Below are 11,912 nucleotides of genomic sequence, written 5' to 3' on the forward strand. Positions count from 1 at the left end.
TGTGATTCCGGACATACAGTACCCTGGTGTCTACAAACTAAGTTGCCTCTGTGGTAGTAGTTACATTGGAGAAACCAATCGACATGTCTCAGACCGCATTCGTGAACACAAAGCAGACCTTAAACACGGTAGAACCAACACCTCGGCCGTGGCAGATCACTGTTATAATTCAGTAGGCTCACATGACATTGACTTCTCCAAGACAGAGGTTCTTTGCAAGCCATCGGGCTACCACCCGAATCGGCGGGTTCGTAGTGCATCGTACTAACTGCGACACTACCGCTCCCTGCATGCATACATACACACTGACATACACTCCCACGCAAATGTGCTTCCACACATACACACACACGTACACAAACATACACGTACACACATACACGTACACACATGAACCCATTTGGCTCAGCTGTGAGAGCTGCATTTAAAATATACATCCACCCTCTCTTTCGTATCTCTCACGTGTTCCCATGGTCCAAACAAAATAGAAATTATAACTTAGTGCGTTACAATTCCATAAACCTATTGGTTAATAAACCTATTGGTTTATAGAATCAGTCATTTTTTATTATTATTATGGCTCATTAGTGAATTATATTAGAGATATGCACAGTGCAATTTCAATTACCACAAACTAATTCCAGAGCAATTACTTGTACCACAGCTACAGTATCCCATCCTCTGTCATTACCCACAAACAACAAACATTCACAGTTCAAGCCAATATGAAATGATTTTTTTAAAAACGCACATCTCGTGCAACGCCCTGATTCTAAACCACATTGAAAATTCAACTCGAGAAACTCACCGTAGTGAGACGTACAACCAAATTCACAGCTTGGCGGAAATGATAAAAAGAACATAACTAATATAACCAGGGCTTTTGATTTAAAGCTTTCGTGACTGCAGGGATTCATATTCTTGGTTCTTTCGGTAAAGTCACGTAGAAGGGAGAATTTTATTGTTTTATATTTGTATTATTTTATTGTTTCCCTTCTACGTGACTTTACCGAAAGAACCAAAAATATATAACCAGGGCTCTCGCTATTTTAAATGCTAGGGAAACGTTTCATAAAAAAATGAAAAACCCCGACATTTCATTTTAATTGGCAATTTCAAAAAATAATGTTGGCGTAGCCGGCAGTTTAACAAAAGAATAAAAAAAACAAGCGTAAAGGTTATGGGTGAGCACATGGGGAATTATGTTGTTCAGTTACAGCTCCTTTCGACTCCAGCAAAGGAACACGTTCTGTTTATCCACGTTAAATTAGCGAGCATAATGCAGATCCTTAACCGTGCTGTGGGGATACGAGCATTAATAGCAAACGATCGCCTGCTACAGCCGCGAGAGGTCTTATGTGCTGGGTTTTTTTTTACTGGGTATCTCAAGGTGTCTCAGCTAATGGCCTTTGCATCGCTGTGCATCTCTGTGTGGGAGAACGTTTGTTGATTCTGCCATAACGCAAAAGCTCTCTTCATCCTTGAGGTGGTCAAGGTTCTCATAATAATAATGGCCCGAGCCGCCAGAGCACTGAGATTCGGAAATTACAATCCAGATTGAAGCCTTTTATGATTGAACCAAATTCTCAAGTAATCTGTGGCTCTTTTTAAACAACACTCGCAAGTGATTTCTTGGTTGTAGCATGCTCACTGATGACCAAAACTAGAGTACATAACTACATATATAAAATAGGCTTTAGCACTCATATTAAGCCCGTTAGATGTTTAAGGCAGCCATCAACACACTCCATAAATCCCCGCAAATAACACTTGATTACATTTCTGTGCTCTCCGAATGCTTCAATTCCCACTACATCTGGGACACGTGATCTCCATGACATTCCGGAATTCCTCAGTGGAATCTGTTTTCAAGACAACATTCATGAAAAGAAGCCATGTAACCCCCACAACACTTGTTTTAAAGTAAATAACTTATACATATCATGTATAGAACAGATCTTGACTTAAAGCTTTCGTGACTGCAGGAATTAATATTCTTTGGGTCTCTCGGTAAAGCCACGTAGATAGAAAAAATAATTTTAAAAAATCACAATATCACGACGTTTCGATCGCAACACAAGCAATCGTCATCAGCAGCTCTCACCTGCTAAGGCAGGGAGTTATGACGGTTTGAGATGGGTGTGGCCTAAGGGTCAGTGGGCGGGGCTAGAGATGAAATTTGCATGTAAATGTAAGCTCGGAGAAATCTTGATAGACGAAGCAGTGGGGGTGGCCATTGTATCGTGAGAGATTAGCATGTCGATGTAAGAAATTTGTTTATAAATGTGTAGTGGGTTCCAGGACACGGAGACGGCAGAATAGAAGCAGCACTATTTATTTAAACCTTAACAAGGGTTACACTAGAAGGGGTAGCGGCCCCTCCACCCGTATAACTCAGGAACACACCCCAGGCTCTCTAGCCTAAGCTCTAGGCTCCCAGTTCCTCCTGGTAGGGCTCTAAGGGAGGCTATCAGATCCGGCCCTGGTTAGGCACAGATCTCGGCACCCCGCCGACCAGACCGGCCCTTAGAAGGACTCTGACTCTGGGGCTCTGGGGCCGCACCACTGGCTTGCTGTGCCGGCCCTGAAAAGGGCAGCGGTCACAGGAGTTCCAGGGTCTCACCTAGCTGGCCTTCTTTCTTCACTGGTTGCTTCAGCCTCGGGCCCCACACTCTGCCCCGAGCTCCCTGGCTCCCCGCACTTTATACCCACTGGAGCCTTAGCGGACGTTGTTGTAGCCACCAAGGTGTGGGTGAACCACACCTTCCCGTGCCATGTGTTTATTCCCCATAGCACCCCTACATCACCCCCTCCCGTGTAACCCGCAGCCGTCCCGGCTGCAACAATACTCGAACAATAAACACAACAAACCCCCACCCGTGCGTGCCTCATAAGAACGAACACCCCAATAAATAACCCAATCCACCCATACAAAATTACACTATATACACATATACATTGTACCCCCCCCCCCCCCCCCCCATCAACGCAGCAAGAAAACTTAACAGTGAACAACAAGAGTAACAAGAACCATTTTTACAACAAGCGGCGCATTTTGGCGCGAGTCCAATTTGCGGGTCCATCGTAGGGGGAGGGTCCGGTCGGCCCGGCAGTGGGCACCGGCTGTGCAGGTGCACCGTCTTCCGTCACCCCGGAAGGGCAAACTCCGTCCCCACCGGGTGGCGCAGGCGCGCTGGAAGCCGTCATTCTTGAGGCGCCTGAAGGTGGAACAGTTAGCGAAGCATCAGGGGCAGGTGACGAAGACGCCGTCCGGGAGTCAGCGGAGACATCACATGCTCGGCCTGTGTAATGTGGTGGAGGGACGCGCGGCGCCACAAACGGCTTCAGACGCGAGGGGTGTACGTACCAGCGGCGTTTCCCCCACTGGATACGAACGCACTGCGGCCGCATAACCTTCACAATAACCACAGGGCCCCTCCAAGGCCGCAACAATTTCGCCGAGGTCGCCAACGGCACCTGAGGGCAGTGCAGCCAGGCTTGATCGCCTGGCTTCCACGCATGTGTGCGTGATTGGCGCGATCGCAACCTCTCGTTGGCCTTCTGCCGAGAGGAAGAGTTTTGGGCCGCTGCCTCCCGCGCCTCGGTCAACCTCAGGATATTAAATTTAACGTGGTCGGCCAATTTCGATTTTCTGCTGGTTTCCGAGACGCGGAGCTGATTCGCAATTGGTGGGTCAACGTCGCGACCGTACATCAAAAAGAACGGCGAGAAGCCGGTTGCCGCGTGAGGAGCCATTCTATAGGCGGCCAAAACCCCCGGAATGTGAAGGTCCCAATCGGTCTGGGAGTCACACACCTGGTGACACAACAAAGATGTGAGCGTCCTATGCAGCCGCTCCACCATGCCATCGGTTTGTGGGTGATAGGGGGAAGTGCGAATCTTTTTTGTACCAAGAAGCGCACACACCTCGTGCAGAAGGACGCCAGAGAAGTTCTTCCCTTGGTCAGTCAGCAGCCGTTCGGGAGCACCCTTGTCGAGGACATAGCCCTGGACAAAGGCCTCGGCAACGGCTGCTGCTGACTGGTTAGCAAGAGGCCATGCCATAGGCCATCGGGTGAAATATTCCACGCCAACCAGCAGGTACTTGTTACCCCTAGGGGTCGCAGGGAAGGGCCCCAATATATCGAGTGCAACGAGTTCGTTAACCCGAGAGACCGTGATAGATTGTAGCGGTGGGCAGGCGCCTTTCGCTGGTGGTTTTCGTTGGGCGCACTGAGTGCATGCACCCAGGAGGTCATCCACATCCCTTGCCATACCCGGCCAGAAGAAATCCAGCTGGAGCACGGCAAGGGTCTTGTGGGTCCCCAGGTGCAAAAGTCGTTCGTGTGCGGCCCAAACGGCCTTACCCCGCAAAGCGGATGGCACCACAAGCCTGTGACGGCAGGCCCTCCCATCCCAATGCATTAGGAGCCCCTGGAGCAGCCCGTACGAATCAATCCCCGCGACCCCCCGCACGGAACCCCCTGCGCGACGACGCAACGCGAGGAGGGATGCGTCCTCCATCTGGAGGCGCCCCCATTCCGCAACGGACAACCCCAGCAAGGAGTCCGCACCTCCCTCCCCGACAGGACCCTCAGGCAAGGGGTCCTCAGTGGCAGCAGCGAGAACCGGGATATCTAAGGGGGGGCTATCCTCTGGCGGCTTACAACGCCCCGATCCCCTGAGACAAGCGCAATCTGAGGCGGGCGGCAGGCGAGACAGCGCATCCGCATTAGTGTGCCGAGCACCCTTCCGATATGTGGTCGTGAAATCATAATCCTGAAGAATTTCGAGCCATCGGGACAATTGCCCCGAAGGCTGTGTCACCCGCAAGGCATATTGTAATGCCGCATGGTCCGTACGGACAGTGAAATGCCGACCGTACAGGTATGGGCGATACTGTTGCATAAAAAATACAATAGCCAAGAGTTCCCGACGCGTGACGCAGTATCTCTGTTCCGCCGGAGACAAAACCCTACTGCCATAAGCCACGACGCGTTCCACACCACAGATCACCTGTGAGAGCACACCCCCAATGCCCGTATTGCTGGCGTCTGTATCGAGCAGGAAGGGTTCCGAAAAATCGGGGTAGCTCAATGGAGGGGCCCGCACGAGAGCGTCGCGAAGGGAACAAAAAGCGACCTCCTCCTCCTGGCCCCAGTGAAATTTCACTCCCTTCGCCGTCAGAGCGTGTAAGGGCTTAGCAATGGTCGCGAAATCCGCGACGAACCGCCGGTAATAAGACGCAAATCCAATGAAACTCCTGACCTCAGCCACCGAGGTGGGGGCTGGCCAGGAGCTGACACACTGCGTCTTTGCGGGATCGGTGGATATGCCCGAGCGGCTGACGATGTGCCCCAAATAGCGTACGGATTCCCGTAGCAGGTGGCACTTTTGCGGCTTAAATTTCAAATTCGCAGCACGCATTTTGAGGAACACGGCGTGCAAGCGCAAAAGGTGTTCGTCAAATGTCTTGCTGAACACGATGACGTCATCCAGATAGATCAAACAGACGTTCCACTGTAAGCCAGCCAAAACCAGTTCCATAAGGCGCTGAAATGTCGCCGGAGCGGAGTGTAATCCCATAGGTAAGTCACTGTGTGTGTATATACACTGTGTGTATACACTGTATGTGTGTGTACACTGTGTATGTGTGTACACTGTCTGTGTGTACACTGTGTGTACATTGTGTGTGTGTACACTGTGTGTGTGTACACTGTGTGTATACACTATGTGTATACACAGTGTGTACACTGTGTGTGTGTACACTGTGTGTATACAATATGTGTATACACACTGTGTGTACACTGTGTGTGTGTACACTGTGTGGGTACACTGTGTGTATGTGTACACTGTGTGTGTGTACACTGTGCGTGTAGACTGTGTGTGTGTGTTCACTGTGTGTGTATGTACACTGTGTGTATACACTGTGTGTGTGTACACTGTGTGTGTGTACACCGTGTGTGTACACAATGTGTGTACACTGTGTGTAACAGTGATCATAGGGACTGTGACCGAATTTTTAACAATAAACTACATAAATAAATTATAACACCAAAATCTAGAGCCATATTTTAGGCCACTGTCCATAGACAGTGTTGAGTCTATGGACAGTGTTGAGTCCATGGGCAGTGTTGAGTCTATGGTGCAGTTCTGAGTCTATGGTGCAGTCTTGAGTCTATGGGCAGTGTTGAGTCTATGGTGCAGTGTTGAGTCTATGGGCAGTGGTGAGTCTATGGGCAGTGTTGAGTCTATGGGCAGTGCTGAGTCTATGGGCAGTGTTGAGTCTATGGGCAGTGCTGAGTCTATGGGCAGTGTTTATCAGTTCTACAGAATCTGAGCCTCGCTCGCACTGCGTGTTCGCCTATTCGCACTACGATTTATAAAAGCGCCCTGCTAAGGCCTCACGTGATAACAGCCCCACCGAGTCGCCTGCCTGTGATTCGAGGCACGGAACGTCGAATCTCCTCCTCCACCACGACCACACGAGGACATTGTTTTGTTTATAACCTCACCACGAAGGAGGATATAGCTCAAGACCCCCTCCCCAGACACCTACGCAGCGTTGCGCTGGTGAGTGCCGCGTTGAGGCCTATTCCGGGAGTGTCACCGGTCTCGGCTAGATTGCCCAGCCGGCCGAGGCGGCACTTTGGCCGGCTACAGATGCCGCTGTCATGCGATGGTCTCCATAGAGACCTGGAAGATGGTCTCTAGGTTATGTTGTGGGTTAGCAAGCTTCCAAAGGATGCGTGAAGGCTGCCGCTAGGCTTTTGTAACGAATCTTTGCTGCGTGTTTTAAACTTGAATTATTTGCAATGCACGCGTGTCAATGTGCTCTAGAGGAGTTGTAGAACCCTAGCTGCCACTGCTATTCAGTGGCCTAAATTATGGCTCTAGATTTTGGTGTTATAATTTATTTATGTAGTTTATTGTTAAAAATTCGGTCACACTCCCTATGATCACTGTTACATTGCATTTATGGCTTTTATTTTGGTGATTTCGAAAAAAATTGTTTTGGCCATGTTTTTGTTTATTGTAGTACGGAGTTAGACTGATGGCTTTAATCTTACTTGTCTTGTGGTTGTTGTTGTTATTTGACTTGCATCCCACTGGGATTTTTGCACACAGCGTTGGTGTACGGTGCTATTTCAGGAATATTTTGATATTTTTTTCCTGTATTTTCTGTTTGCACAGTCACGTAATCACTTTAAGATGTTTTCTTGTTCATGTTTTTTGTTTGTTGCGGTTGCACCCGATTCAAGAGCCGAATGGCTCACAGGGCTATACCAAATAAATGAACTATGAACTATGCGTCGCTCAAAGACTTCACTCGAGCGCGTCGTGTTCAAGCTCGCTTTGTCTACCTTAGGAGCTTACAAAGTGCCGCCCAATAATTTACTGTGCGTCTGCCTCTTAGACCGAGTGAATCGCTTGAACAAGTGCACATTCAGAAGCGTAAACTCTGCGAGTATCTCGTTTTAAATTTAGATTTAAAGCTTTCGTGATTGCAGTAATTCATATTCTTAGCTCTTTCGGTAAAGTCACGTTGAAGGGAAACAATAAAATATATAAAACAATAAAAATTCTCACGACGTTTCGACCTGATGACGACCGTTTGTGTTATGGTCGAAACGTCGTGAGAATTTTTATTGTTTTATATATATTATTATTTTATTGTTTCCCTTCAACGTGACTTTACCGAAAGAGCTAAGAATATCTCGTTTTATTCATAGTCCGTGTTTCCAAGGATAAAACAAATTGCACATTCTCATTACCAATACATCGACCTGGCTGGCGGTCAAAGTTGCCAGGAGCCCCTTTCCCTGTCGGCTTAACATTTTTTTCAACTCAATTGTTTTTTTACACAGCTCTTGGACAGACGTGCGGCAGTGTTGGTTTCTATCCTGGAAGGTGCTCTCACTTCAGGGGCTGTTTCATTGATGGGAAAAAAAACCTGAGCTGGGGGTGTAATCAATGTTGTTTTATTGATCTAGTTTAAAACAATCAGCACGAACATCGGTGCCAAACTAACACGATGTGAGGCGCTAGATTTGAAGCTTTCGTGATGTGCAAGGATTCATACTCTGGCTTATTTTCGGTGAAGTCGCGGAGGTAAAAAAAATAAAGTTAAACCCAAGTTAAACTTTAGCAGCCTTATAGTTTACAGCAGTATGCTCTGCAAGGCAACCAGGTTGTCAGCTTAACTACTGCCTCCTGCCTCTGGTTCACGTGTGTAATGCTCTTCAACCTGCACACGGCCATCTCTCCGTCCCCAACCCCCTGCAGCATAACAGAAGGCGGCTTAACTTAGCCCCCCCCCACGGCCCTTCTTGTCTCTCCCCCCCCTTAACCTGTATACAATCTCGGGTGTCTTAGAGTTCCTCTTTGGTTCTATTCGGTAAAGTCACGTAGGTAAAAAATAAAACAAAAATCACGACGTTTCGGCCACAACACAAGCGACCTTCATCAGGTGAAAGGATCAGGCTGTCTCGAGGACAGCGCTGGAGTGAAACACAGCCACGCTCAGACCGCGACCTTTAAGCTGTCCACGGTCTGAGCGTGGCTGTGTTTCACTCCAGTGCTGCCCTCGAGACAGCCTGATCCCTTCACCTGATGAAGGCCGCTTGTGTTGTGGCCGAAACGTCGTGATTTTTGTTGTTTTATTTTTTACCTACGTGACTTTACCGAATAGAACCAAAGAGTATGGATCCTTGCAGTCACGAAAGCTTTAAATCTAGAATTGGCTTAGAGTTTTCTTCACTTGATGTAGCAATTTTTACCGTGATGGTTTCCACCTCAAGACGGAAGCTTGTGCTACTGCCTCCGAAATGTCGTGATTTTAATTGAGTTGTTTTTTTAAATTTATTTATTTTATTGATTTTTTTACCTACGTGACTTTAGCGAACAAAAAACAAAGAGTCCGATGTGAGGAGGCGTTTCCCCCAACGTTCGTTTTCTGCGGTGGCAAAAAATGCAGCCTCTGCGAAATGATGAGAACCTAAACATTTTGCTCAACGCAGGAGGAACGTGTCCATCAACGAGGGAGCTTTAGGCATGCATCCAATTGTCCCTTGTGAAGGAGGAGGTCTTTAACCCGGCATGGTTGTCACCTGGTGCACAGGAGGTCGTGGGGTTTGATACCGACCCTGACACTCCCTGCTGTATCTTTGGAGTTGACGTTTCTCGCGCCCCGCGGCCGCGTGGATTTCTCTCCCCGAGTCCTCCGGTTTTTTCCCCTCCACATTCCGAAACGCCACGCGTTTAGAGTATTTTGCCCTGAATGTCCACTTGATATCAGCCCACTATTTGTGGGCCAGGTCTCTTCTTAAAAAGAGCTATGTAGCACGGTGGTGTGCTTCACGTGGCAACATTAAACATTGGTTACTTTTATTAGTATAGATTTTTTTAAAATGATTTGTTTACTCTTCCTGTAACTCTGCACTCACGCCGTGTTTTTGTTTAGTGTTTGTTGTCATGTTTTGACCCAGTGCCACAGCTGGACATCTGTGACAAAAAGAGCTTCGTAGCGCTTTGGATTCCTCCTCTTGCAGTCTAAATAAATATCATTTCCACTGCTCCTCCTACTCCCTCCCCTTCACCCCTCCTAGCCAAGTGAAGGAAGCCTCCAGGCCGACCATCTGCCACCCCCCCCCCCCCAATGGAGGCTTTCCACACCACCACCCGTTTAGTGGCCTTGCTGGTCGTTGTGCTGGGCGACCGTCACAACCCCTTCGCCCTGCCGCTTGACCGTGAGTAGCAAACAGCGCCGCTACCCCACTTGAGACGATGCCCCCTCTCAACGCTACTCCCACTAAAGGCCATCGACTAAACTCGACACTTTTGACTTCACCAGGCAATGCCCACTGAGCTTCGTGGCTTTTATTTTTTTCAGAAGCGCCCCGGCTCTTGCAAATGATGGCTTCAACGAAGCACTTCGACGTTCAAGCGGGGCCGAGTACTCGAAACACTTGTGGGTATCTGTGTGAGTAGTGTGTGGGTCTCTGTGTGAGTAGTGTGTGGGTTTCTGTGGGTCTCACACAGAGACACAAATACTACTCACACAGAGACCCACACACTACTCACACAGAGAGACCCACACACTACTCACACAGAGAGAACCACACACTACTCACACACAGAGACCCACACACTACTCACACAGAGACCCACACACTACTCACACAGAGACCCACACACTACTCACACAGAAACCCACAGTCTACTCACACAGAGACCCACAGACTACTCACACAGAGACCCACGCACTACTAACAGAGAGACCCACAGACTACTCACACAGAGACCCACACACTACTCACACAGAGACCCACAGACTACTCACACAGAGACCCACACACTACTCACAGAGATACCCATAGACTACTCACACAGAGACCCACAGACTACTCACACAGAGACCCACACACTACTCACACAGAGACCCACACACTACTCACACAGAGACCCACAGACTACTCACACAGAGACCCACACACTACTCACACAGAGACCCACACACTACTCACACAGAGACCCACACACTACTCACACAAGAGACCCACATACTACTCACACAGAGACCCACACACTACTCACACAGAGACCCACACACTACTCACACAGAGACCCTACTAACACTCTGCTGTATTTTCGCCCGCAGCTGCGGTTATCATCTCTGGCCACGTACGGTACCAAAGAAGCTCACATGAGGTGTATGCAGCAAAGCAGCAACCTCCGGAAACACGACGGAAAGGTGCACGGTTGCGACATCACACACACACACACGTACAGGGCCCAGTTGAGTACGCAGTTTGTTAAGGTGCAACACTGCAAGTACTTGCTCGGCCCGGAGCGACCCCCCCCCCCCCCACCCTCGGGAGCGACCTCTGCCCGCTCGCTGTCTCTGCCCCCCCCCCCCACCACCGCCTCACACAGCCAACCCCCCGTCGATGTTGTCGGAGCAAGACAGGATGTACAGGGCGAGAGAGGGAGAGGCGGTGTACATGGAGTGCTCGGTGTGGCCGCCCGCCACCATCCTGTGGTGAGACCGAACGCCGCGCCTGAGCGTCCGTCCCTCTCCGCCTCTCCTCTCGCTCTCCGCTCGCTGGAGACTCTTTTTGTTTATTTCACCGCCTGATGCCCACCGAGCCGTGCAGCTGTTTTTCAGAAGCTACCCGGCCATGTCGCAAACGACGGCCCTGACGACGCGCCTCGAAGCTCCCTGTCGCGAGGGCTGTACGTGCCCTGAACTTCTTTCGCACCCTACGTGGCCAACCGTGCTAATCTGTGCCTCCGTGGATCTGGGTGTCTGTGGGTCTCTCTGTATGTGTACGTGCCCTGAACTTCTTTCGCACCCTATGTGGCCAACCGTGCTAATCAGAGGCACGAGAGCCGAGTCTGTTTTGGAATACCGCCAGCGGGTTTGCATGGCTGGCCACGTACGGAGCGAAAGAAGTTCAACATAGAACACTTCCATAGACTTCAATGCTAAAGGCTCCCATAGACTTCAATGTTAAAGGCTCCCATAGACTTCAATGTTAAAGGCTCCCATATACTTCAATGTTAAAGGCTCCCACAGACTTCAATGTTAAAGGCTCCCATAGACTTCAATGTTAAAGGCTCCCATAGACTTCAATGTTAAAGGCTTCCATAGACTTCAATGTTAAAGGCTCCCATAGACTTCACTGTTAAAGGCTCCCATAGACTTCAATGTCAAAGGCTCCCATAGACTTCAATGTCAAAGGCTCCCATAGACTTCAATGTTAAAGGCTCCCATAGGCTTCAATGTTAAAGGCTCCCATAGACTTCAATGTTAAAGGCTCCCATAGACTTCACTGTTAAAGGCTCCCATAGACTTCAATGTCAAAGGCTCCCATAGACTTCAATGTCAAAGGCTCGCATAGGCTTCAATG

General features: G+C 49.2%; 1 long non-coding RNA gene across 1 annotated transcript; it reads left to right on the plus strand.

Moving 5' to 3' along the window:
- Nucleotides 1-6,385: 6,385 nt before the first annotated feature.
- On the plus strand, nucleotides 6,386-11,411 carry LOC142913970 (uncharacterized). The gene is made up of 5 exons (XR_012934996.1): nucleotides 6,386-6,573; nucleotides 9,609-9,749; nucleotides 9,893-9,970; nucleotides 10,661-10,753; nucleotides 10,936-11,411. It is a non-coding gene; the product is annotated as an uncharacterized LOC142913970 (long non-coding RNA).
- The last annotated feature ends 501 nt before the right edge of the window (nucleotides 11,412-11,912 follow it).

The sequence above is a fragment of the Petromyzon marinus genome, unplaced genomic scaffold, assembly GCF_048934315.1.
Source record: "Petromyzon marinus isolate PM22_M1 ecotype Great Lakes invasive population unplaced genomic scaffold, UKy_Petmar_22M1.pri1.0 PM_G_Scaffold_27, whole genome shotgun sequence".
Classification (NCBI taxonomy): Eukaryota; Metazoa; Chordata; class Hyperoartia; order Petromyzontiformes; family Petromyzontidae; genus Petromyzon; species Petromyzon marinus.